The following is a 25704-nucleotide window of genomic DNA, read 5'->3' on the forward strand; positions in this document are numbered from 1 at the left end:
GTTTTTATGGTTTCTGATTTTCTGATATCTCTGCATCAAAAGGACTTTTAGGTGTCATTTTCTGTTTTCCCTGTGAATCACCATTTTTATTCCTTGTGTTTTCTGTCACAAAGGAGTTTGGGTAAAAGTGAAGTCATAATGCATTGCTCAGTGCATTTACTGGTATTGGCTATTGGCTACAGATTCTGACATTTCATTGTCACTTTGAAATTTCATTTTAAAATTATCACTGTCACTAGCTCAAGTAGACATTGTGTGATGGATCAGGTGATGCAGTGATCAGAGGGGATGTGTTTCTGTAGAGCTCCCCGAACTGCTTAATATTATTACCGGTGAAAATGTATCAATTCTATCAGTTTGTGATGGCAAAAGAAGTTGTTAAAAGATATATCCAGGTTAAATGAGCAGAACAATTCCTGAAGCCCAAGCAGAGTGGAAAGAAAGTGGATAAACAGGACGTCACAGAGGACATACAGTCAGAGAAAGAGGATCGCTGGACTCCTCGGAGGACATACAGTCAGGGGAAGAGGATTGCTCAAGCACTTTGCTCACCTCAGCATCAACCACCAGTCTTCTGGCAGACTGGTTCTTTTTCTGCGGACATTTACTATATTACTATGTAACACTATCTGTGAGGTAATGGAGAAACCAGCTTCAAACGTTTTGGCGCCAAACTTGAAATTATGATGGAAAAAGTAGCTAAGCTTGTTTTAATGGTCAGAGAGCAATAAGAATATATTGACAAAATGGAGAAAAGAGAGCAGAGGATGCACTTACCATAGCGATGAATGAGATTGGAGTGCTGTGAAAGTTTAAAAATGTCCTCAGCAAGAAAGAGGTCATGGAGAATCAGAGAAGAAGAAATAATTTATGATTATAGGCTTGCCAGAGAAGGCAAAAGGTCCAAATATCAGAGGCTTCGTGTCAGAACTGATCCCCAAATTGCTTAAAATCAGCTGCAAAAATAGCTGGATAAAAATAGAGCACATAGGGCACTGGCATCGGCCCCAGCAGAGGAAGGTAGGCTACGCACCTTAATTTTGCGGCTCTATTACTTTAGGGGCAAAGTATGTATAATAATGCTGCTCATCACTTGGGGAAGTCTACTACCATGAACAGAAAGTTTATTTTTTCAAGGTATCTCACAGAAATTACAGCATAAGAAAGCTATAGACAAATCAAGAGAGTTAAAACAGAGTTCTTTTATGCTCTGCTGTATCCTTCCTGACTCAGAGTTATAGATAATGGGAAACTGATCATATTTGAAACTAGAGTCGGCTGAATTTTTTGTTCAGTTCATATTTGGCGTCTCATTCCTCCCAAAAGAGTAATTGACTTTCTAAGTCATGATTTTCATGGTATTTTTGGAAGCTGATTATAGTCACAGGGCCCCTGCAGTACCTTACACAACAGATGAAGGCATCTTACAAACCTGCAGAAGTCTCCTTTTTACTATGTTCATCTGGCTAATGTTTTTTTTTTCTTTTATTGTGATTTCTTTTCTTTTTCCTTTTATTCATATTGTTGCATCATCCATTCAGAGACAAATTTGCTTTTTGTTCAAGTCTCCAGGTCATCAGACGGGACTCAAAGTCATCCTGGTGATAATTAGATATAAACAATAAAACATACTCAGCTGCATGACAATTCTGTAGCAATATAATCTGGCCATGAGCATTGTCAGTGTGCCAGGTCGTCCAAGACACAAGATGTCTTTTTAGAGTACCACAGTCTGAGTTCTAAGAGAGGTGCTGGGATCAGAGTTGTGTTCTACCTAGTACTTTGTATAATGTTGAATATATGTGGGAGAGGTGGGTATGAGAACTATAGGGGTTGGTGGGCTCTGGGAAGTCTATCAGATCCTAGGTCCCGTGAGTTCTCTTTGTCTACTGGAGTGGGAAGGGGCTGTTGATTTTTTTATATATAGATTTAGGTTAACTTTTTTTGGGGGGGAAGGGGAGAAACAAAACCAGACACAAATCTAGACAAACAGGTCTATGGATTTTGAAAAGTGCTGTAACAACACAAAATAAGATACAGGCCATCAATCAGTTCCTGCACTTTCCTAAAGTTTTGGAATAGTAGACTGGCTTGCTAATGACCTTAAACAGTTGAATGGAAGAACAAGAAAGCTTCATGTGCATCATGTAATCTATAAGCATTAGTGTATGCTGAGCTTGTGCGTTCCAAGAGCTGTAGGTTGGGCCTTACAGAAATAGATTATACATATATATGGAACTGCTATTTATTATAGACCTTCAAGCATACCTAACAACATCAACAATCCTAATACTCAAAAAGTACTGATGTATGAAAAGTAAATGGCTAAAACTGGTTTCCATAAGCTTGAACAATCGTTTCAGCAAGTTGAAGGAATGAGAGAGAATTTACCGGCAAATGTTGAGAAAGAAGCAATGGACTGTGCAAAATGAAAGAAAAAAATTCTCTAAAGAATCTGAACAGCAGGTAAGGGAAATCAAGTGGCAAAAGCACAAATATAGTGGGAAATACAGAGTTACTTCAGAAACCCCTTGTGGATCAAGATTGGGCTCAGAAATGGTTTAGGAGAAGTAGATAGTGTATTAGGGTCAAGATGGTTTACAGCCAGCATAGAAAAAATGGTAAACATATTTAAATGCAGATTCTATACAACAGAACTAGAAACAGCTATACACCTCATTGCTGGATGCTGTGGTGATGTCGAAAGGCCTGTATACAGAAAGGCATAAGAAAGTGGCATGCCTCATTCACTAGAAATTGTGTAAACACTACAACATCACTGTACCAGAAAAGCATTGGAAACACGACCCTGCGAGAACTATGGAGCATGAAGAAGTGATCACCTGGGACATCCCCATCCTAATGGATAAAAAAAATGTCATGCAAGAAAATCGGATATAGTGGGCATTGCTAATATAAGTGTCAGTACCAAGCGACTATTCTGTGGACTGTATGGAGAGAGAGAGAGAGAGAAGATCCTCAAGTATCAGAAAGATGCAGAAATAGTCTCAATTGCATTGGATGCCACTGCCTTGATTAAAAAGAATTTTCAGGCACATCTACATGTTGCCTGTGCATATTACATCTTACGAACCTCGGAAGGAAGCTCTTTGTGGCACAATGCAAGTATAAAGAAGGGCATTATCAGTAAACTTGAGTGATTGAAATCATAGTCAAAATACCCTGGCTTTCAAGTGAGGTTCACTCCTATTAAGGTATGTACCAAATTAACCCATTCAGAGACATTATTACCCCAGTCAAAGACTGCATATACATATTCTTAAGATTTTTAATGAGCAGCCTACTTGCTATTCTCTTGGCAAGCCTGATGCAGGACTTTCATCATCACAGATCTTCCTTGAAATATAGGGGTAGATTTTAAAAGGAGCGCATGCGGCCTACATGTGCGCGCGCTACCCGGCTTGCGCACATATTCGCCTGATTTTATAACTTGCGTGCGCCGAGCCGCACTGCCTTCCCCCGTTCCCTCCCAGGCCGCTCCGAAATCAGAGTGGCCTGGAAGGGAACTTCCCTCTAACCTGACCTTTCCATCCCTTCCCCTAACCTTTCCCCCCCTAGCCCTGCTCTAACCCCCCCCCCCCCCAAAAAATGTTTCTTACCTTTTGCGCCTGCCTCTGGGCAGACGCAAGTTGCGCGCGCCGGCAGCCTGCCGGCACGTGGTCCTCCAACAGAGCATCAATGGCCGCTCTGTCGGAGGCCTCTGGCCCTGCCCCCGGACCACCCCTTTTGTAAAGCCTCGGTTGTTACATGTGTCCCGGGGCTTTACATGCGTCGCCGGGCCTTTTTAAAATAGGCCCGCGTAACCCTTTTAAAATCCGGCCCATAATGTGTTAGGTAAGGAATGACATCTATACTGCATAACTGAAAAAAGAGAAAAAAAAAGTGCTCCAATATCTGAAATCACAGAGGGTACAAATAATACCCCTAAACTCATCTATGTGTGCCATCAGCCTTGATCAGGTTTACAGTGAAAAAGTCACTACTGTCTGATGCTCAAATCCAGACCAGCATCTGGATTCTTTTCTCAGCACCTTGCAGCAACAAGAGACACTGGTGGTGGTTCTTAAACATGCAGGAGCTCCTTTCTGAGATCAAGTGTAGCCAAGCATGCCTCTCTCATTCCTAGCTACAGCCTGAGCCTTGCAGTATGGGAATTCATGGGAAGCATGGAGGACATGGCTAGCCAGGCCCTGGGCAGTCATGTGCAGTCACACAGCACCTTCTTTTCCTCCTCCTGAACCTCCTCTTTTGGATCCTTTCAAACTCTGTCTCATCCCCAGAATGCACCGAGCACTGGATGTGACTCACCGAGTGTTGGGAGAAGCAGCAAATGGAGGAACTGTAGCAGTCACATGCAATAGCAAAAAAAAGAACTGATTTGGTTGCCCGTACCATACCTACTTTTCCCTTCTGCATTTGTATAAAGGGGGACTGGTCCATTATGAATAGTTCATATATGTCTCCACCTCTCCCCTCCCCCCCTCCTCTCCTTTTGTTTTAAAATTTGAAAGAGAAACTGGTGGGACTTGTAATTGTTCCCTAGATCTTCTTTTACCATATGAGCCCTCTATGTCTGCACTGCCTGCTCCAAGGAGTTTGGTGTTCCAAACCACATTTTTGTTTGGGCTTGAAAAGGTTGGGAAACACTGCTAAGCAACTGTTTGAGCTTTGTAAAATGAAGATGCCTATAATTAACTCTTACAAAGCACAGGAAGGCTTTAAAAAAAAATCTCTAAATACTTCCAGTTAGCAACTTCAACTTTCAAGAAACATTGTTAATAAATAGACATTACAGTATCTTGTGTGGTTGTGGTCAAAAAGTTCAATTTTCATTCGCACTTTGTTCCAAAAAGTTTCTGATATATCAGTGTTTTGATTTGCATACTTTAGATGATGATTTTTTGTGATGAGGTTGTAGAAAAGTTTTCCTGACACCCCTCCCAAACAGATCATTGTTGTGTAAGCAACACTTTGCTAGGGACCTGTGGACAACTATTCCAGTGTCAGCTAAACTTTTCAACAGGGTCACATTTGCAGTGATCTGTGGACTCCTTTTTTTTGCCAGTCTCTCTTCCAAATTTTAAAACAGAGAGGAGGCAGAGAAACACATGAACTCGTCACAATGAACCAGCTTCCTCTCTATACAAGTGCAGGAGAAGAGAGGGAGACATCAGTGTGGTGGGGGCAGTTGTCTTGGTTGGTTACCTTGGCTACAGCGGGTGCCTGCCAGAGCTCCTCCACTTTTGCTGCTCCCGTCACTCAGAGTGAGTCACATGTATTACTCAGTACACACTGTCCCCATCTCAGCTTGGGTATATAAAATAGAGGCTGGAAGGACTCAAAGAAGGCTCCAGAGGGGAAAGATGAAAAGGTGCTATGGTCAATGTGTGTTGCACAAAGCAGCGCCCAGTTATCAGTTCCCTGCATGCTGCCCATTAATTACCACTCTCCAGGGCCCATGATTACACGTTCTCAGAAAAGAGCTCCTACATGTTTAAGAGCCACTGCCAGTGTCTCTTGGTGCTGCGAGATGCTGAGAGCAGAGCCCAGGTACTGGCCTGGATCTGAGCATCAGACTTTCCCATGGCACAGCTGATCAGGTCTGAAGGCACATTAGTTTAGAAGAGCTCATGATTATTGAAAGAATAGTAATCACAATGAGGATTAGAAGGGTCAGAGTATTTGTTCAGCCATGGAATTGTCTTCTTTTGACTAATTGAAGGACTAAGAAGTCCAACTTTTTGAGCCTTATTAAAAACCTTTTCTAAAAAAAAGTAGTATTGAATCAACTGAAAGGATGTCCAAATTTTTGCACATGCCATATTCACTTGTTGCATTTGGCAGTTCACAGGCTCCTCTCGAGAATTGCTGCACTCACCCAACGGGCCAGGCCCCAACAGCCTCACTCCGACACTGCCAACACACTCTCTCTTCTCATGCATCTCGTCTTGTCTGTCCTCCTGTGATGCTCCTCACCTTGTCCTGCCTACCCATCCCACCTTCCCATGGACGGGTTCTCGGCTTTGACCTTGGCCTGTCGTCTGGACTCTCCTTGAAAGTTGCTTGCCACTAACCACTGCCTGTTACTAGATTTCCTTGAACGCCGCCTGCCCTGATCTGAGCCTATCTTCGACTGCTTCTGCTTGCCTCAACATCATCCATGGTTCTTCTGTCCCTTGGCAGAGTCCTGCCTTTGCCCTTTATTATTAATTTTATCAATGGAGCCATATCACTTGGAGGTCTTATTGAATACCTCAGAAGAGGCACGGGCAGTGATAGGGTGGAATGCCATTTTTGTTTGCAGATGTTATTCTGCTTTTGCTCCTAGATGCAACAGTGAATCCCCCTTTAATATTGAACCTATTCAAGGAATATGGTCAGATATCAGGATTAAAATTAAACTTGTAAAAATCTGGGGTTCTAGATAATCTGAGAATGCTTCGAGGGAAGTGATTGAATTTCCCTTTGAAGTGGGCTATGACGCACATTAATTACCTGGGTATGACCAGAATATTTCTAATGGAGCCCTTGTGCTGTGGTGTGGTTGATGCAGCCTAGGAGGTGAACCTACTAGGCCCATGTGACAGCTGGCGAACACTTTCCCCTGTACTAGCCCCATTCCCCGTAGGTTGAGCCTTGGGTTCCAGGGGCCAGCAGAACTTAGGTGAGTGTTCCTGTAGGTGGTCAGAGAAGGAATGTCCAAAGACAAGCTGAGGCCAGGGCAGGTGGCAAGTAGAGAGTTATCAAGTTAAGGCCAAGGGTCTGGGTAGGTGCAAGCAAGGCATAGTCGGGGTTTGAGGCAGAGGTCAGTACCAGGCGGCAGGCAAAAGAGTAGTCCAGATTTGTGGCAGAGATCAATACCAGGCAGGCAAGAGTAGGACTGGGACAGGGCAAGGCAGGAAGTAGTGACGAAACAGGCTGGGACGAGAAAGGCTGGACAAGACAGACCGGGTAAGGCAGGCTGGAGTAAGACACGCTAAGCAAGGCAAACTGGAGAAAGGCAGGTTGGAGCAAGGCAGTCTGCAACGGGGCAGACTGAAACGAGGCTTCCGGTCGTAGCAACATGCACTGCACAAAGCAGGAGGACTTGTTGCTGAGATGCCGAACTGGAGCATGGTAAAAGCTTAAGAATCCAGCCCCACTGATGTCATTCAGAGAGTGCTAGTTTGAAGTTTCCCGCTGTGGCACCTTGATAAGGCACCGCGCCACACGCACATGCACCTAGGAGGTCCCAGAGGCAGACGGCATCGGGGGAGGTCGACAGCATTCTGCTGAAAAAGTTGGCGATGCTCAGGATAGGTGCAGCCAGTCTCGGGACTTCCCACGGTTGTCCTGAACGTTACAATATTCCATTCATTATTAAAGAATTTAAACAGAAATCTCTGAGTTGGGTGGCTTTGCCCGTCTCATGAACAGGTAGAATAACGCACATAAAAACGATCCATTTTTCGAAATGCTTCCAATTAGACCGCGTGAAGGATAGTGGGTGTGTGAGCTCTTTGTGCTGCAGTGTAAATGATTCAGTCTCGAGGGTGAACTCATGAGGCCTACACTGGGAGCTGGTGACAGTCTGGAGCTTCACCTTTACCAACCACCTCCCCTGCAGGTTGAGCCCTTGGGTTTTGGCAGCCAGCAGGACTTAGGCAGGTCCCTAGGGTGGTGAAGATAACTAAAGTCCAGAAGCTCACCGGGATCAGTGCAGGCAGCAGACTCACAGAGACAGGCCAATATCGGGGCAGGCAGCTAGCAAGAGTGGTCAGGTTCAGGCAGGGGGATCCTGTGGGTCCTCAGGTATGAGCAGCATGGCAGTGATGTGCTTGGCAGTGTCAGAGCCGCATCAGAGACTGGGGCTGTAGCGCCACCGCAGAGTTTCCTGCCACATCGGGAGAGCTTTGCTGGAGTTGGGGTGAGTGATGGGACTGTCATTTAATGAATAAGATTTGCTCTCATTTTATTTCCAGAGGGAAAAAAGTAAGAATGCTGGTAGATAAGCTTTGTGTCCATAGGGGTGAAGGTAGCTTGAGCTTTTCATCTTTTAGTTTTTCTTTTTGGCATATCTGCTTCATTTCTTGGGAGACCGATTGTGGGATACCAATGTTTTTTCTGATCTAGTAGAGAGGGCCATGGTACATCCTTTGGATCTACGATATGTACTACATATTGGAAGGAACAGTTTACCTGACTATTTGAGGTCATCTCTATTAACATTTTCTATGCAATTTGTCTGGAAAATGTTTTGGAAAGCTAATGGGTCTCAGATGGGATAGGTATTTATGCCTGCCCGTGATTGGCAATCCCTTGTTTACTCCTGGGAGAGAGTATGAGATTTTTAAAAGACCGGTGAGGTCAGGACATTGGGCATTCTTGGCCTTTGTTAATCTCAAGATAAAACACCTATTTTAAAGAGAATATGGGGCTGCAGCAAAGGGTTTCTCTATTACTTACAACTTGACAGTTTCATAAATGCCACATTTGCACCTTCTTTAGATTACTATTCTTCTGGAAGCTTTCAGAGATTACTACATGTTTTCCAAAAAGGCAAATATACTTCATCTTCTTTACATAAATTCCTTCACTTGATAACATCTTACCATATCTTAAAAGCTTTGGCAGCATACTGGAGTAGTGAGCTTTCCGTAATCATCACTGAAGATGATATGTTGGAATGTAATTCTTGGATTATACAAGAATACTGAATGGGTCACTCTACGAAATACCAAGTTGGATCAGTATCCTGTCTCTAACAATGGCTAGTATAGGTCACAAGAACATGGCAGATCTCATAAAGTAGATCTATTTCCTTTTACTCTTAGGGATAACAATAGATCTAAAGGGTTATTATTGGATGGTAAGTGTTGCGTCGGTCGGTCTCAGACGGCTTCGCCCGACATGCCTCACCTCTATTTCAGCCTTCTCCACCAGCTTCGGGAGAATGGTGTCCGTAGCGTCTCCATGCCGCACCCTCCGGCATCCCCAGAGCGGCTTTGGCACGGTGTCCCGCCATGTTGTCCTGAGGCTTCCTAGGGCACGCGCGCACGCCTCATGTCTTATAACAGAGTTGGCGCGTACCTCAGGGGCGTCCCCCTCGAATGACGTCACTGCTTCCGACTACAAAGGTTGCCCATTTGCTGACTCTGCCGAGTTAGCAACAGATTGGATTTGTTCCGGTCTGAAGCTGCTCTGCCGCTTCTGCTGCTGCTGGAAGTTACTTCACCCTCCGGGGTTCTACTAACTTGGGTAACCACTTCTCGGGGGCCCTTTGCTTATTTCCAGGTGCCTATCCTAAATCCAGATACTCGCTCCTTGAGATCCTGGTGCCTGCTACCAATTCTTCTACCTGCTGAAACACTACCTAACAGCTACAGAGAGTGAGTACTACTTCTCCCAGTCTGTTCATCTACAGCTCCTCGTTGTCTATCTGCATCGGGCCCTCCACCACCATTGTGGAATGGGACTCCTCTGCCGAGGATCACAGACTGTTGCTACCTATCCTTTCTCTACTGCTTATTGGGAACTCTATCTACTCAGCTACAAGGGAGTGTGTATTACATCTGCCAGTCTGTCTCTCCTACAGCACCTCACTGGATATCTGCATTGGGGCCTTATACCACCATTGTGGGACGGGTCTCCTCCTCCGAGGATCACAAACTGTTACTATCTAATCCACTCTCTACTGCCACCTCTGGTGAACCATACAAGTTGCATAATAAAGATATATTCTCTGTGTTTGTGCATCTGAGTCTAGCCTGGTGCTACAGTTCCCTATGGGGCTCATCCCCGTGGGAGTCACTATCACTGTTGCCCCTAAGAATCCACCAAACACCTCGATATCATAACAGCATGCTAACTCCATGGATTCATCTCAGCTCATCGCGTTGCAGGCCATTCTAGGCCTGGCCCAGCGAATCACCGAACAACAGAACTCGCTGGATAGCTTGATTGTGGCCTTTAATCTACTGCACTCACAGATGAATGCTTCTACTACCTCAGGTAAAGAAGAAATACCGCCAGAAGTGATGGTTAAAACAGTTGTACCCCTCTCCGCTCCTATTCACTTCTCAGGGGAAGCCTGGAAATGCAGGGGATTCCTCAACCAATGCTGTATGCATTTTGCACTTCAACCTAATAATTTTCCCACAGCTTATGCCAAGACCACGTATATCCTGTCTTATCTGGACAGAAGAGCACTAGCTTGGGCTTCTCCACTGTGGGAGCGAGATGACCCTATCCTGAAGGACCTTGCTGGATTTTTGGAACTGTTCAAATCTGTATTTGATGACCCTGCCAGGTACACAACCACAGGATCTACTTTGGTTCATCTACAGCAAAGTAATAAACCTTTACCAGACTTCGCCATCGAGTTTAAGACTTTGGCTTCAGAGTTGAATTGGGACTCGAGATGCCTGAAGACACTTTTCTTTGAAGGCCTGAACTCCCAGCTGAAAGATGAATTAGCGGCTTGAGAAATGCCTGAGACCTTGGAGGACCTGATGAAGTTAGCCACAAGAATTGACCAACGACTTCGGGATAAGTTTCAAGAGGGTAAAGGTTCCAAGAGATCTAGCCAGGGAGAACTCTGAGTCAAAACTATACCTAAGCCTATTCAGTCTAAATCGGTTGCTGGCGAAGAAGAACCTATGCAACTAGGCCGTAGTCACCTGACTTCTAAGGAGAGAAGAACGCGGAGAAGATTAGGCCTCTGCATGTATTGTGGTCGAGCAGGCCATGCGGTACAAACATGCCCTATCTGTCCGGGAAACGGTCAGACCTAAGTCCTGTGGGAGGACTCTTCTTAGGTCTAACTGCACTTTCTCCTCCACTCTCTCTGCCATTCTCCTTGATAAACGGACCTCTTGAATTCCACACTCTTGCCCTAGTGAACTCCGGGGCAGGAGGGAATTTTATACTGAGACGTCTAGTGGAACATCTGCATATCCCCACTATGACTATGAAGCCTCCACTTCTGTTATCCTCTATCCATGGGCAGCCCTTACTGGGTGAAGTAACCCTACAAATGAAACCGGTCAGTTTAAGGACTGGAGTTCTTCATAGGGAATCCATTTCCTTCTTCGTGCTAGAAAAGACTATGCACCCCGTAGTACTCAGGTTACCATGGCTACAAAAGCACATGCCTCAATTCAGCTGGGCTACTCTGGAGCTTTCACTTTGGGGCCCAGATTGTCATGGCAAATGTCTGAAGGAAGTTTCACCATTACCCTGTATGCCTACGACTCCATTGATGCCTGGGTTACCACCCCAATACGTATCGTTTCAAAGAAGCCACTGATATACTTCCCCCCACACAGATCTTATGACTGTGTGATCAATTGGAAACTGAATACCGAACCACCTAAGGGAAGAGTTTACCCCCTCTCGGTGGTGGAAAATAAAACAATGTCTGAAAAATCCAAGAAAATCTGCAAAATGGTTTCGTAAGGCCATCCAAGTCTCTTGCAGGAGCAGGGTTTTTCTTTCTGGGAAAGAAGGATGGAGCCCTATGTCCATGCATTGATTATCGTGGTCTAAACGAGATCACGGTCAAAGACCGCTATCCCTTACCACTCATCTCAGAGCTGTTTTACCGCCTACAGGGGGCTAAGATCTTCTCCAAGCTGGATCTTAAAGGAGCATATAACCTTGTCCGCATTCGTTCAGGGGTCAAATGGAAGACAGCTTTTAACACCAGGGACGGACACTTTGAGTATTTGATGATGATGCCCTTCGGCTTATGCAATGCCCCAGCTGTCTTCCAAAACATGATGAACGACATCCTGCACGACCTACTCTACCAATGTGTCGTTGTCTATTTGGATGACATCCCGATCTTCTCTCAAGATCTGAATACCCACATTATGGATGTCAAGAGGGTGTTACAAAGACTGTGGGAGAACTGTCTATACGCTAAGCTGTCCAAATGCAAATTCCATAAGGAGTCTGTACCATTCCTAGGATACATAGTGTCTAACAAGGGGTTCCAGATGGACCCACAAAAGCTGGAGAGCATTCAGAAATGGTCCCAACCTACTGGTCTAAAGGTTCTCAGAAGGTTTCTGGGATTTACAAATTACTATAGAACCTTCATTAAGAATTACTCCTCACTGACTGTGCCTTTTAACAGCTCTGACAAAGAAGGTGCCAATGTTGCCAATTGATCTATAGAGGCTGTCACCGCTTTCCAAAAGCTGAAGGACACTTTCTCAAGCAAGCCATGTCTCCATCACCCGGATCCTACCCGCCCCTTTATTGTCGAGGTGGATGCCTCTGATGTTGGCGTAGGAGATGTATTAAGTCAAACCAGTGACTCCAAAATCCTGTGGCCATGTTCCTTCTTCTCCAGACGATTCACACTGGCTAAGAGGAACTATGGAATCAGAGATAAAGAATTGTTGGCAATAAAGATGTCGTTCGAAGAGTGGATACCCTGGCTCGAGGGTACTCAACACCAGATAATGGTTTTTTCTGACCATAAAAACCTAGAATACCTTCGTCACGCCCAGCGCCTCAACCATAGACAGGTGAGGTGGTCCCTGTTCTTTAACAGGTTTGATTTCATCTTGAAGTACTGACCTGGAGATAAAAACGTCAGAGCGGATGCCCTATCTCGCGCCTTCTTATCTGAAGATGTGCCTGATGCTCCGCAGCACATCATTGAACCTGAGAGAGTCATTCTATCAGCTACTCACCCAGTACCTGCTGGCAAAATGATTGTGCCTATCAATCTCCGGAAGAAAGTACTAGCATGGGCTCATGACTCTAAACTGGCTGGACATCCCGGTCAACGGAGAACCCTGGCAAAGCTGCAAAAATTCTACTGGTGGCCGTCTATGAGAGAAGACGCCTTTGCTTATGTAGTGGCCTGTACCAACTGTGCCAGACAAAAACATCTGCCCAGACATCCTTGGGGTCAGCTACAACCTTTACCCATACCGGATGAGCCCTGGACTCACATCGCCACGGACTTCATGGTGGACTTACCCCTCTCCAGGGGCAAAAACACTATCTGGGTAACGGTGGACAGATTCTCAAAGATGGCTCACTCCTGGCTTACCATCTGCCAGTGAACTTGCAAAACTTTTCATCAGCCACATATTCCACCTGCACGGAATACCGAAGCACATCGTCTCAGACAGAGGCATACAATTCACAGCCAAATTCTGGAAGGCTCTTTGCAAGAAGTTTGCTATCACTTTCGACTTCACTTCATCTTACCATCCGCAATCCAACGGCCAAACTGAGAGGATGAACCGTACCCTCAAACAGTTCCTCAGAGCCTATGTCTCTTCACACCAGAATGACTGGGCTGAACTTCTACCGTGGGCCGAGTTTTCCATCAACACTCATCCAGCAACATCTACTGGATCAACACCATTTGAAGTGGTATATGGACGACTACCTTCACCACCTTTGCCACTTCTGCTTTCAGTGTCATCTCCAGCAGCACAAGCCACTGCCGATGAGATTCAACAACTTTGGAAAAGACAAAGGAGATGCTCATCAAAGCTGGTATTCGAGCAAAACGAGACTATGATATTCATCACGGCAAGGCACCTCAGATTGAAGTTGCCATCTGCTCACTTCACTCCACGCTATGTAGGACTTTTCCCATCCTCCGACGTCTGGGCAATTATCCTACAGACTCAAACTTCCTCCAGCAATGAAGATCCATAACGCGTTTCACGTCTCATTACTGAAACCGCTTATTCTCAACAAATTCAGCACCAAGACACCAGATCCCCCTCCTGTTGATGCAGAAGAGGACATTGAGTACAAAGTAGACTCTATACTTGATGTAAGGAAGAGAGGCAGAGTATGGGAATACCTCCTGTCTTGGGAGGGCTATGGACCAGAAAATAACTTGTGGGAACCTTTGTCTAACATTTTGGACAAAGAGTTGCTGAACCAGTATCATCGTTCACATACTCGGAAACCAAGACCAGGTAGGGGGTCTGGAGGAGGTCCTTTGAAGGGGGGTACTGTTGCGTCCCTCAGTCTCAGACGGCTTCGCCTGACATGCCTCACCTCTATTTCAGCCTTCTCCACCAGCCTCGGGAGAATGGCATCTGTAGCGTCTCCTTGACGCACCCTCCGGTGTCCCTGGAGCGGCTTTGGCGTGGCGTCCCGCCATGATATCCTGAGGCCTCCTAGGGCGCGCGCATGCACTCCTCACGTCTTATAGCAATATTGGTGCATACCTCGGGGGCATCCCCCTCAAGTGACGTCACTGCTTCCGACTACAAAGGTTGCCCATTTGCCGACTCTCACCGAGTTAGCAACGGATCGGATTCATTCCGGTCTGAAGCTGCTCTGCCGGAAGCTATCTTCACCCTCCGGAGTTCTACTAACTTGGGTACCCACTCCTCGGGGGCCCTTTGCTTATTTCCAGGTGCCTATCCTAAATCCAGGTACTCGCTCCTTGAGGACCTGTATGTCTATCCTGGTGCCTGCTACCAATTCTTCTACCTGCTGGAACACTACCTATCAGCTACAGAGAGTGAGTACTACTTCTCCGAGTCTGTTCATCTACAGCTCCTTGTTGTCTGTCTGCATTGGGCCCTCCACCACCATTGTGGAACGGGACTCCTCTGCCGAGGATCACAGACTGTTGCTACCTATCTTCTCTCTACTGCTTATTGGAAATTCTATCTACTCAGCTACAAGGGAGTGTGTATAACATCTTCCAGTCTGTCTCTCCTACAGCGCCTCACTGGATATCTGCATTGGGGCCTTATACCACCATTGTGGGACGGGTCTCCTCCGCCGAGGATCACAGACCGTTACTATCTAATCCACTCTCTACTGCCACCTCTGGTGAACCATACAAGCTGCATAATAAAGATATATTCTCTGTGTTTGTGCATCTGAGTCTAGCCTGGTGCTAGAGTTCCCTACGGGGCTCCTCCCCGTGGGAGTCACTATCACTGTTGCCTCTAAGAATCCACCAAACACCTCGATATCATAACAGTAAGACTAGCGAGTATTAGGGGATGGTTGGATGCAGATTTTCTACAGCCTTGAGTGACTGCAGCAGTCTTTCACAGGAGACCTCAGTCTGGCTCAGGCAGGGCCAATGCAAGTATATTTGGTGCCCTAGACAAACCTTTTTTTCATTCCTCCCTTCCAACCAACTTAACAACTGGTGGCAGTGGCTCCACACAGCATTCCCTTCTTTGATGGTATTGGCTGTGGTTGAGCACCCCCTCTAGATATCACACTGGCAGGATTTTGCTGTGCCCCCCCCCCCCCCCCCAATCTTGGTGATCTATGTAACTGCCTAGTTTGCCTTATGGAAGCACCAGCCCTGGGCTCAGGGCTAGTTTAAGGCTATAGCAAACACTGTAACTGCATTGGGCCTTGCCATTCCTGTGGGCCTTGAGCTAGCTGATTGTTCTTTAGTGTTTCTCCGCCATGGAGCAGCAGTGAGATTCAACAACTTTGGAGTCTCCTTTGTCCGTGTCGCTGTTAACCTGCTACTTCTGCCCTGTTGGGTTCTAAAAAAACCAAATACTTTCTTTGCTGTGCTGCTTCACTTCCATTCTGCAAAGCGTAAAAAAAGGGTAGCGAGTTTTGCTGCCCTGTAGCAGGAACAGGGTGCTGAAAATGGCCATGCTTACCAAGGAGAAGAGCTGAAGTGCATTGCAAGGTGAGGGAGGAGATTTTCTATTTCTTTAATCAAAAAGTGGGGAGAGGATGGCTGAAAGAGGAAGGACCTGCCAAATGAGGGATGAAATTTTAATTTTATTTGCCACAAAAAGTGGGATGAAGGAGATTGCTGAGTGTGGCAGGAATTATCATGATACATGCTCATATATTCAATGTATTTCCGCTAGCTACATCTTTGATAGTTTTGTTTAACATCACTTTTTGCAGGAATCCATGTGTAACACTGATCTCGGTCTGTGTGTACATAGAGACCTCCAAATCTGGGTGTTGCATTGAGCCCCAAAATATCTTAAACTGGCCTTGGTCTGGCTGCATTGTTGGATCTCCTTGGGAATTACCTGGAGGTGCAGAGGGTATGTAAGAAATAGCCAGTATTGGCTTTTTGGAATAAGGTACATAAGATATGCCATACTGGGTCAGACCAAGGGACCATCAAGCCCAGTATCCTGTGTCCAACAGTGGCCAATCAAGTCACAAGTACTTGGCAAGCACCCATACATTAAATGAATGGGGTAAATTTTCAAATGTACGTGCGGGCGTCCATGTGTGTGCGCTATCCGGCGTGCACATATGGATGCCCGATTTTATAACATGCGCGCGCAAGGGCATTTTTATACGTCTCCACTGTAATAAACACTTTTAAAGGACATTCGGCATCTATCCCCAGGAGACGTGATTGTGTGTGCGTTAAAAAAAAAGTGCGTCCAATTTGGACGCATATATTTAGTGTGTCGATATTGCATTGGTCTGCGTGTGTGGCCCCTTCCATTGCTACCACTCTGCACTTACCTGCCCCACTGCCTCTCTTCTGACTCCTCACTGCAGTCTGCCATGTCAGCAGTCCTGTGGTACACAAAGTGCAGATAGAAGAAAGGGTATGAAGAGTGTAGGGAGTGGGGAGACAGATAAAGGGGGCAAAGAGTGCAGGCGGAGGGGTGGAGTGAGCAAAGAAAAAGCTTGAGGGGTGGAGGGGGTATGAGACTGTAGGGGGAGAGAGCATGGTGGAGTGTAGAAAGTCTTCTATGTAATTGTACAGCTCTGCATATATCTCGTGGCACTATAGTAGTAGTAAGAGCAAACGTATGGGGAGAGAGCATTCAGGAGTGGAGCAGAGAGGGTGCCATAGACTGTATAGGGGGAAACAGCCTGGAAGATGTATACAAGTAACTAGGGGTTGTGGGCGTGGCAAGCAACCAATACTCCTCCCCTCTTGGTTTTGGAAAATTACCATAAAACATGTGCTTTTAATTTGCCACACAATCCTAGACTTTCTTTTTTTCTGTTCTAACCTCAACTTTGGTTGGGAGAGCTCCCAGCTAGCAGCACTCAAGCCTCTGCTTCACAGAGTTTCTGGCCAGCAATGAAACAGGTCAGATTGCTAAAAGAGAAAAAGAAGAGGGAGGGAGGGTGAGGAGGGGAATAGGAAAACCAGATGTGCTGAGGACGATGCTTTCTTCTTCTGCCTGCTTTTTGCTGAGCACACGTCTTATGGGACCTGATGAATACTATAATCGTCACCAATGGCAAAATGGCCGGGCAGCCATGATTTTACATGCAGTGCGTTTGAACATCACTGAGCATTTGGTAGCTAGATTCTTCTACACAGATAGTTGGAATTGTGCAACTAGGGTTAATAAAAGGTGAATCGATTTAATCCAGAGCACAGTGCATGTGTGCAATCTAAAACCATTTAGCTTAATGATTGTTAATGCAAACATCTAATATAAACAATATAACTAAAATCAAAGCTGACGTGTAAGGTATAATAATGTTTGGTACTTTTCAAATGGTAGGGCAGATTTATTGATGGATGCTTTTTTACAGACAAGTGCTAGGCCTCCATTATCCAAGGTTTTCCCAATAGAATAGACCTGGAGAAAACCATTAGCAAATCATGCCCATGGTAATTGTAACATCATCCTGTTCAGCCAAGTTTATCATATAAGCATTTATTCAATTTCACTTATTCCCAGGCATAGAAAGAGAAAATCACTTGCCCAGAAAAGTCAGAGGCAGAGCGAGAATTAAAACCCGTTTGGTTCTGAGAGCCTCAGCCCGGGCTCTGAAGCTTGTTCTTTGCCATACAGCTGCAAGCACAGCTGTGTTAGCGGATTCCCATTTTGGATTCTTTTGTGAACGCTGTGAACACCTTTGTTACACATTTGCTCTCGTTATTCCAACTTGTCCATGATCTTACCTACGAGTTGCCAGTAAGTGGCAGTCACGCCAAGAAGATAAGGCTAGAGTTTACAGATTCCCTGCAGGAGGAGGCTGCTGTAGGCTAAAATGACGTGGGAATGCCTATGGTTAAACTCATCATTGGGTCCTGGGGCGTAAGCTTGCCATGGAGAGCCGCCAAGGCCAAGCATCGGACGATGAGAGTGAACTTCTAACGCAGGGGCTTAGAGCAGCTTTCTGGGTCAGGTCTCCTGGTAGTGAAGGCTTACTCCAAACCCCAAGCTGAGAATACATTTGGTACTCTCCAGTTCTTGAGTTTCCCCAGCATTGCCATAGGACCTCAGTGATCCTCTTTGAAGCCTCTCTTCCACCCACCTGCACGAATTGTGGTTATGGATTGCATTTCAAGAATAGCACTTTAAAAAGGAGCGTGGATTAGCAATGAACCCTTCTGTAAAATATTTAAGGGGGCCCGGATACGCTAAAGAAGGCCTGGGCAAAGTTGAAGAACTAAATTATGCATTGAATAGAGTTTTGACATGTGAAGTAAACTTTCTTAATGGAAGCTGACAGGGCATTATATACTAGAAAATTCCTGCAAAGAATTATTATCACCTCTCTAGAAAAGGAAATAATAGCTTTACAGTTACACTGACCTGTTTCTGACTTGTAATATAAGTTAGTGTGCTATGAGAAACATCATCTGATCTTATACTATAAAAGGGTGCTACTTAGCACTAGCTGGCAACAAGAGCACAACATGAACCTGATCATTTAATGCTTATTTTTTAATCAACTACATTTTTTATTTAATTTACAGATGTATATTCTGCTTTTTCTTAAACCTGTGCAAAGTGGGTTATAACAATAAAATTACAATAGCAATAAAATAACCATCCAATGACTGAACAATACATAGTAACATAGTAAATAATGGCAGATAAATACATAAAAGTTTAAAAATAAAAACAAAAAATATATATCAAGTGTTATCTTTTTATTGGCTTTATCTTAATTCATTTCTTGACAACTCTGGAGAACAAAGTCTCTTCTTCAGGGTTGAATTTGAATTCTGATCTAAAGAGAGTTTTCACTCTGGAAAGCTAGTCAAGAAATGCATTAATCCAATAGAAAGGTATCACCTGATATATATCTTTTTTTATTTTATTTGTTAACCTTTATTTCTGTGCATTCAAGTGGACTAACACTGCAACCACACTACTTCATCCAGGAGGAAGGTAAAATCAAATATCAAACTCTCAAATCCCTTTCATTGTGCAATTTGAAACTCATTTAGGTTGCAGGTAAAATGCCAGCTGCAGAGTGATCTCATATACAGGGAACACTTGTTACTATTATCCCTTTCTCATCCTGCAGATCTGATGCACAATATTTGTTTTCTGTAATACAAAATTTCATTTGTATTATGAGTAACTTTCCTCCCATGATCTCCCCTTCAGGAGCATCCCCTGTTGGCTTCCAGAAAGGAAGGCAGTCAGAGAGAGCTGTGATCCTGTCACAGGAGGGAGGATCATGAACCAGAGTCTAGCTCTCCTGCCACATAAGACAGGGTACTTTACAAGTCTGAGTCCTTTTTTTTTTTTTACAAAATGTATTTACTGAAGATTCAATCCTGCCAGTTTGGTAAGGGTACAAACGGTTTCATGTTGCTACTCCTGTCCCCCATCGGAGGGGGAGGGCATGGTAGGATATTACAAAGTATTAATGTTAATATTTAAAATCATTCATCCTAGTAAACACTGCTATGATCGGTGTGGCATTACAACAATGCACATCTGACTCAAGTAAAAGATCGTGTGTTTTCAATAGCAGATCCAAAGCTTTGGAATTCTCTACCCGAGCTGTTACGTGTGATACCAGATAGAAAGAGATTTAAATGGAAACTAAAAACATGGCTATTCAAAAATGCATATAAGCTAACTTGAGATCAGCAGAATGTAAACAACTACAATAACAAGATAGACGAGAGATATTTATTGAAGCACGAGGAAGAATGAGAGATCATAAAACTCTTGCCTTAAGTCTTAGATCTTTAGTAAGCAATGTGATATGCATTGGAACATGTCATTTCATTTGAGATGTGTTAAGCTCTGCTTTTGAATACTGCCTATATAAACCGTCAAGATTTGTTGATTAATAATTACAACTGTTACATATGTGATCATTACATGGAACAACTATATATAACATATCTAAATAAATAAATATTATTACACAGGTTCTCAGCCTCAACTAGAAGCCAGGAAGGGACCAACCTCAGCTCATCACTCAATTTACACAATCTTAGTCAAAAAGGGTATATATATATGTTTGAGTGTATGTATGTGAATATATGTATGGTACATATATATATGTTATTAAATACCCCAGTAACGCCATTACTTCATTCATAATATCTTGGATAAATTGCATCTAGTCATGGTATCTTAACTCTACCATTGGCCAATTTTTTCCTTTGCCCCCTCCTGTGTTATACAAACCTCTTTGTGCCTCTTGTTTGCATGAAGCATCCCGGTTTGGTTATTATCTTCAAGTGGCGTTGCCACCGTAAGTGTTAAAGCAGAAACATTATTTGCAATTTCTATTTTATCCCTACACTCCATAGTTTTGTTTTCTGCTTAATCCATGAAGGGATTTATAGAATCCCTCTGCATCTTTTTGTGACCAACTGCATGCATGCATGCACTAGGAAATAACTTGGGCAGACTAGATGGGCCTTGGTTACTATCATATTCTGTGTTATTAATATGCAGGGAGAGCCTTCTGGGATTAGCTTTATTATTGGGAGTAATATTTCTTTCATTCTTTAGTTTCTCTGATCACACACCTTGTGGCTAAGAGTTCCTCTATCCCTTTCCTGTTTTACTTAAAGGCCATTTGTTTCAGATATTTTTCACTGAGCCATATGAGATTTCACACACACACACACACGACCTGTCTGAACCTGCTCATTGTCATTTATGAGATATGGATGGGATGGGAAGGGAAGCTGAGGAACCAGAGGCCTTTATTCAATGCCGCTAGGAGGTTTTTGGGTTTTTTTTCTCCCTGGTTACAGCCTATCCTCTTCCTTCTGTCACACATCTATCTCAGTGATACTGCTCAATATGGGACCCCAGACTACAAACTCCTTTCATAACCCAGTGCCTGTGTCTGCTGAATCCAACCTGAAGGTGCCACTTACATGTGGAGGCAATGTTATGGTTCCCGGCCGCACTTACCCGTGGCCAGGCCCCCCTACCTTCTTTATGCTGCCGGCACAGGGTCCCAATCAGGGCAGCCAGCAGTGCACGGGCCGCAGCACAACAGCTTCTGGAGGTCGGGGAGTAGCGTCGGGGAAGACGCGGCAAACCCCGCCTCTTAAAGGGGCAGCAGCACGAAAACCAGGCCGGCCCTGGAAGATGACATCATCAGCCAGGGAGATTTAAACCTCTCCCTAAAGACAGGAAGACGCCTTTGCAACAAGGTTCCAGTGGTTACCTGCTTGTCTTCTTCTGGATTCCCTGTCTTCTGGCTTGACTCGGATTGGAACTCGGACCCCTCGCCTGGAACTCGGACTTTGTTGCCTGCCGCCTGCCTCAGACCCCTCGCCTGGAACTCGGACTTTGTTGCCTGCCGCCTGCCTCGGACCCCTCGCCTGGAACTCGGACTTTGTTGCCTGCCGCCTGCCTCGGACCCCTCGCCTGGAACTCGGACTTTGTTGCCTGCCGCCTGCCTCGGACCCCTCGCCTGGAACTCGGACTTTGTTGCTTGCCGCCTGCCTCGGACCCCTCGCCTGGAACTTTTCTTCACTGTGCTGAAGTACATTTCCACCTTCCGGAGACGAGCACACTTGGCACTGCTGGTGGGTATCATCCCTCGTCCTGGACCAAGGATCCACTACCCTAACAGGCAAATTCCCTCACCACCACACACACTTACCTAGTGGCTATGAATGCTGCCTCTGCAGTGCATGGCAGAGTCCTCAGGACTAGCACTGGGCATATGCAGGCCTCACAAGCAAGTAAAGTCAGAAAAGTGTACTTTGGGGTACTCAGAAATTCCCATGTTGTGCGCTCCTCACAGTTCCACATGTATGTCCATCCCTGTGCGCTTCCTCAGCTGCCGGTATTTATATGCAGATGATGCCACTTACACATGCACCGGACAGACAGAAATGGTCTCCTCCTATTAATACACTCCCTACCTAGCACACAAAGAACACATAAAATGAGATCTAAATCAAAACAAGGCAACTGTAGATGGTTTAGTCTAACATCAGGTCCAGAGAAAATGGTGAAAGCCATTCTGAACGAGAAGAGGACTGCGCATCCATAAACGAGAAGACAAGGAATGTTTAGTTTTATTCGGGATGGTTCAGGAGCAACAGATCCTGCAAGTCCAACTTTTTCTATTATTTTATTTTATTGTCGAAGGTTAGCAGCCAACATGGCATGGGAAATACGACGGATATAGTGGAGCAAGTCCCGCGGGAGTGCCCCCCATTGTGGAGTGAAAAAGCACATTGTCAAGGACTACCCCCTAACTTGGCACGGAAGAGTGGGAGTGCAAGTGATCGCGTACTCTTGCAAAGATGCAAAGCTGTAATTTAGTGGATGGGTCCACGTGAGGGACTTTCAGACTTCATGATCTCAGTTGAGCTGATTCAGGTTACAGCTAAAGCCCTGGTGGATTCAGGATGAGGAAAGGCTCCCTCCATAAAGACCTAGCCCATAGTGGATATATCGATTATGGGGAAAAGGCCATAATCGTTATATCGATATAGCCAACTATAGTACACAATCAGTCAGGTCTTACGAACAACCTCGGCGGGGTAAGCCTCGGTGGAAGTGGGTATACTTCCCGAACTGCCATACCCTGTTCTAGGTTGAGCTTATCCCCAGTTTTGAGACTTTCTGGGGTCAGCCAGGCCAGCCCAGACTGCAAACATCTCCACTGGGATGTTTCGAAAGAATACTGCATGGAGTCAAAGACATCCCAACCACGGAGGCAGCGAACAAAAAGGAAAATCCAAGAGTTCTCAGGGTCTAAAAACTGCAAAGGCCTTTACTGTTTTAACTTTTCATGGTGACATGTATCAGAGGAAACTGGGGATATTCCAAGAACATGTAACTGGTTCTCCAAAAAGGGAAAGAGCGAGAGTAATCCTAGAAAACTTAATCAAGTCCTACTCAAAAGTAGTGCCCTTATGTACTTATTTATTTATTTAGAAATATATAACCTGCTTATCCTCTGTTCTAGGTGGCGTACAAATTACATACCTAATAATAAAAACATAACATCATCAATAAATATATAAGGATAAAAACGTAATAAAATGACATAATCACAAATCAAAAGGCCCCAGACTTTTACAGTCTGGGGAAGCAAGTATGGGGGCAACTTGCTGATATGGCAGTTACTACCCTCAACCAATAAGACTGATACTTTGATGCAACTCCAACAGGGTAAGGCTTAACAAGGAATTGAATTCAGCTGCAATCAACGAGGACTAATGTGGGAAACTGATAAGCATGGGGGTAGCGGGGAATTGGGCCCCGACTTTTGTGGTCTGTGAAACAGCTAAGCATAGGGTAACCCACACGGCACAGCACAAAGTACCATAAGCTTACGGGGCAGACTGGATGGATGGACCGTTTGGTCCTTTTCTGCCATCATTTCTCTATTTCTATCTGGATTTTATTAACGCTCTCAATGTGTTCCCATATGAAAGGCACTTTTTTGCCATCACAGATGATGGATTTAAAGAAAACATTTGTCAAGTTTTGTGCAACTTTGTGTTTCTTCGCTTTGTAGCTTGTGTCAGCACTGTATGGCAGCTTGCTAGCTGTTTCCTTTCCCGATCCTTGACTTTCAGACCCTTGGGGAAGCCACAGTTCTGTGGCAGTCTACCAGGAACTGAGGCAATTATGCAAAAAGAAATTCCTTGACCCACTGGGCCTTGCCCCGACAGCCAGCAGTCTCCTGTCTTGAAGGGACTACTGTCACTTATATCCTTTTTCTGAGCAAGTCTGGAATCTGTCTAGTGCTTCTGGTTATATAGACGTGTATGATTTTTTTTGGGGGGTGGGGAGAGATGCCAGGCAGAACTGGCATATTCTGGGGCGATAGCTCAATGACCTTTCATTTACACCGACCTAACTCCCCCCCCGTTTTTAATCTCCCTTTCGTGTAGCTCAGCCATTGTAGTGACAGTCCTCAATCAGAGGTCTCAAACGACAGGCTGCTTTCTACAGAGCGCACACGTCACTGGGATGAACTTTTAAATGTTATCATGATAAATGGCAAATAGTAAAGTCATCAGATGCTGTTTTATTCAAAATCTCCAGACACCGCAGCATTCTCGTTGTTGCTCTATCTGCATGTGGGGGACCCTTGACTACTCCACACCTTTTGTTTGCTTCTACATAGAAACATAAATATTGGCAGAACCACCCAATTTGTCTGTTTGTGTTTGCCTACCGCGCTGGGCTAAATCTGTTGTATCCTCTCTCCCTCCTCCTGCCACTAGCATCTTCTGTGTTTCTCCCATGCATACTTGAATTCTGCCACTATTCAGGTCCCCACCCACTCCACTGGAAGTCTATTCCAGGTGCCCAGGGGGAATAAAAATATTTTCTCACATTTTTTTCAGCCTCCCATTCCTTCTGCTTCATTTTCTTTGAATTTATCATTGAATGAAAAATGCTACATTCTGATACTCAGATATTTGAATATTTGTATATTATCTTTTTCCTTCTAGAGAGCCTTTCTTTGAATTATCTTCATCAATGTCTTTTTGGAGATGTGGTTTCTTGAACTGCACACACTACTCAAGATAGGGGTCTCGCTAGAGACCTGCAGAGAGGTATTACTTCCCTGTTTCACCTAGTGATACCTTTCTTAATGCACCTAGGGTGAGTACACTCAGTCTGGCTCTCATTATGCATGACTAGGGCTCCATAACCTCTCTCCCCCCCCCCCCTTCACCCCCAGGGGTTGTGAATGCTGCCTTTCTTGCATCCTCAGCCACAGCTGACCTGAGGAACAGAAGCTGGGCTCCAGAATCAAATCAAACGCTTCCACGTGGCAACAGAGTACCACTGCTACTGACTGAGCCATGAAGCCCGCCTCGCTAGTCTAATTAGCCATGTGCTGCTCCTGCTGGCCTGATGAACAAACCTGGGAGCTGTGCATCATGGCCTGACAGCTTATCAGAGACTGAATTCTAAACCCTCTAAAGGGGAGGGAGAGAGACAGCTAATTATTGGAGATGGGACAGCAGCTGAGCTCTGGTGGGTATAACAAAAAGGAAAGAGATGGTGACAGTGACAGCTGAGATGGAGGAAAGGCTGCTCTGAGCTGGTAGAAACTAGTAAGCTATTTTGTAGGCAAATTATTGAGCAGGCCATGACAGATGCAACAGAAACCTGAGTGACAGCTGGGATACAAGAAACCCAGGTACTTCAGCAGTCAAAATATTTTAAATAGATTTCTGAACATTCCCCTCTGAAAAAGGCTGAAAGATTATATGATCCTGGAGTTTAAATGCTCTTTGCGTTGACAGAGGTTCCTATTTTTCACTGCCACTGAATGAAAAATACTGGCCATTAAGTACATAAACTGGTTGTGGCATAGGAGGGACCCCAAGAAGTTAATGAGAATTTGAAGATCACTGATATTCCTTTATAGCAGTAGCAGCAAAGGTATGCAACTGCAGTAACAGGCCAGAAACAAAACCAGAATCTGAGTCTCAAGTTACTGCACTACCCTCCTAAACAATGGGTGGTTATTGCGGTGAGGGATGCTGAGGCCCTAAAACATCAGAATTTTCATTTTAAAAGT

General features: G+C 44.9%; 1 protein-coding gene across 2 annotated transcripts in view; it reads left to right on the forward strand.

Moving 5' to 3' along the window:
* The first annotated feature begins 234 nt into the window (after positions 1–234).
* AMOTL1 (angiomotin like 1) overlaps positions 235–25704 on the forward strand; it is a 232295-nt gene continuing 206825 nt past the window's right edge. Inside the window, exon 1 of one of the 2 annotated variants that reach the window (XM_029602369.1) lies at positions 235–1020. The gene's annotated coding sequence lies outside the window, so the exon portion shown is untranslated. Of the gene's footprint in view, positions 1021–25183; positions 25321–25704 lie in introns of those variants that run through there. The other variant, XM_029602367.1, reaches the window with a different exon arrangement.

This window comes from Rhinatrema bivittatum, chromosome 5, assembly GCF_901001135.1.
Source record: "Rhinatrema bivittatum chromosome 5, aRhiBiv1.1, whole genome shotgun sequence".
Lineage (NCBI taxonomy): Eukaryota > Metazoa > Chordata > Amphibia > Gymnophiona > Rhinatrematidae > Rhinatrema > Rhinatrema bivittatum.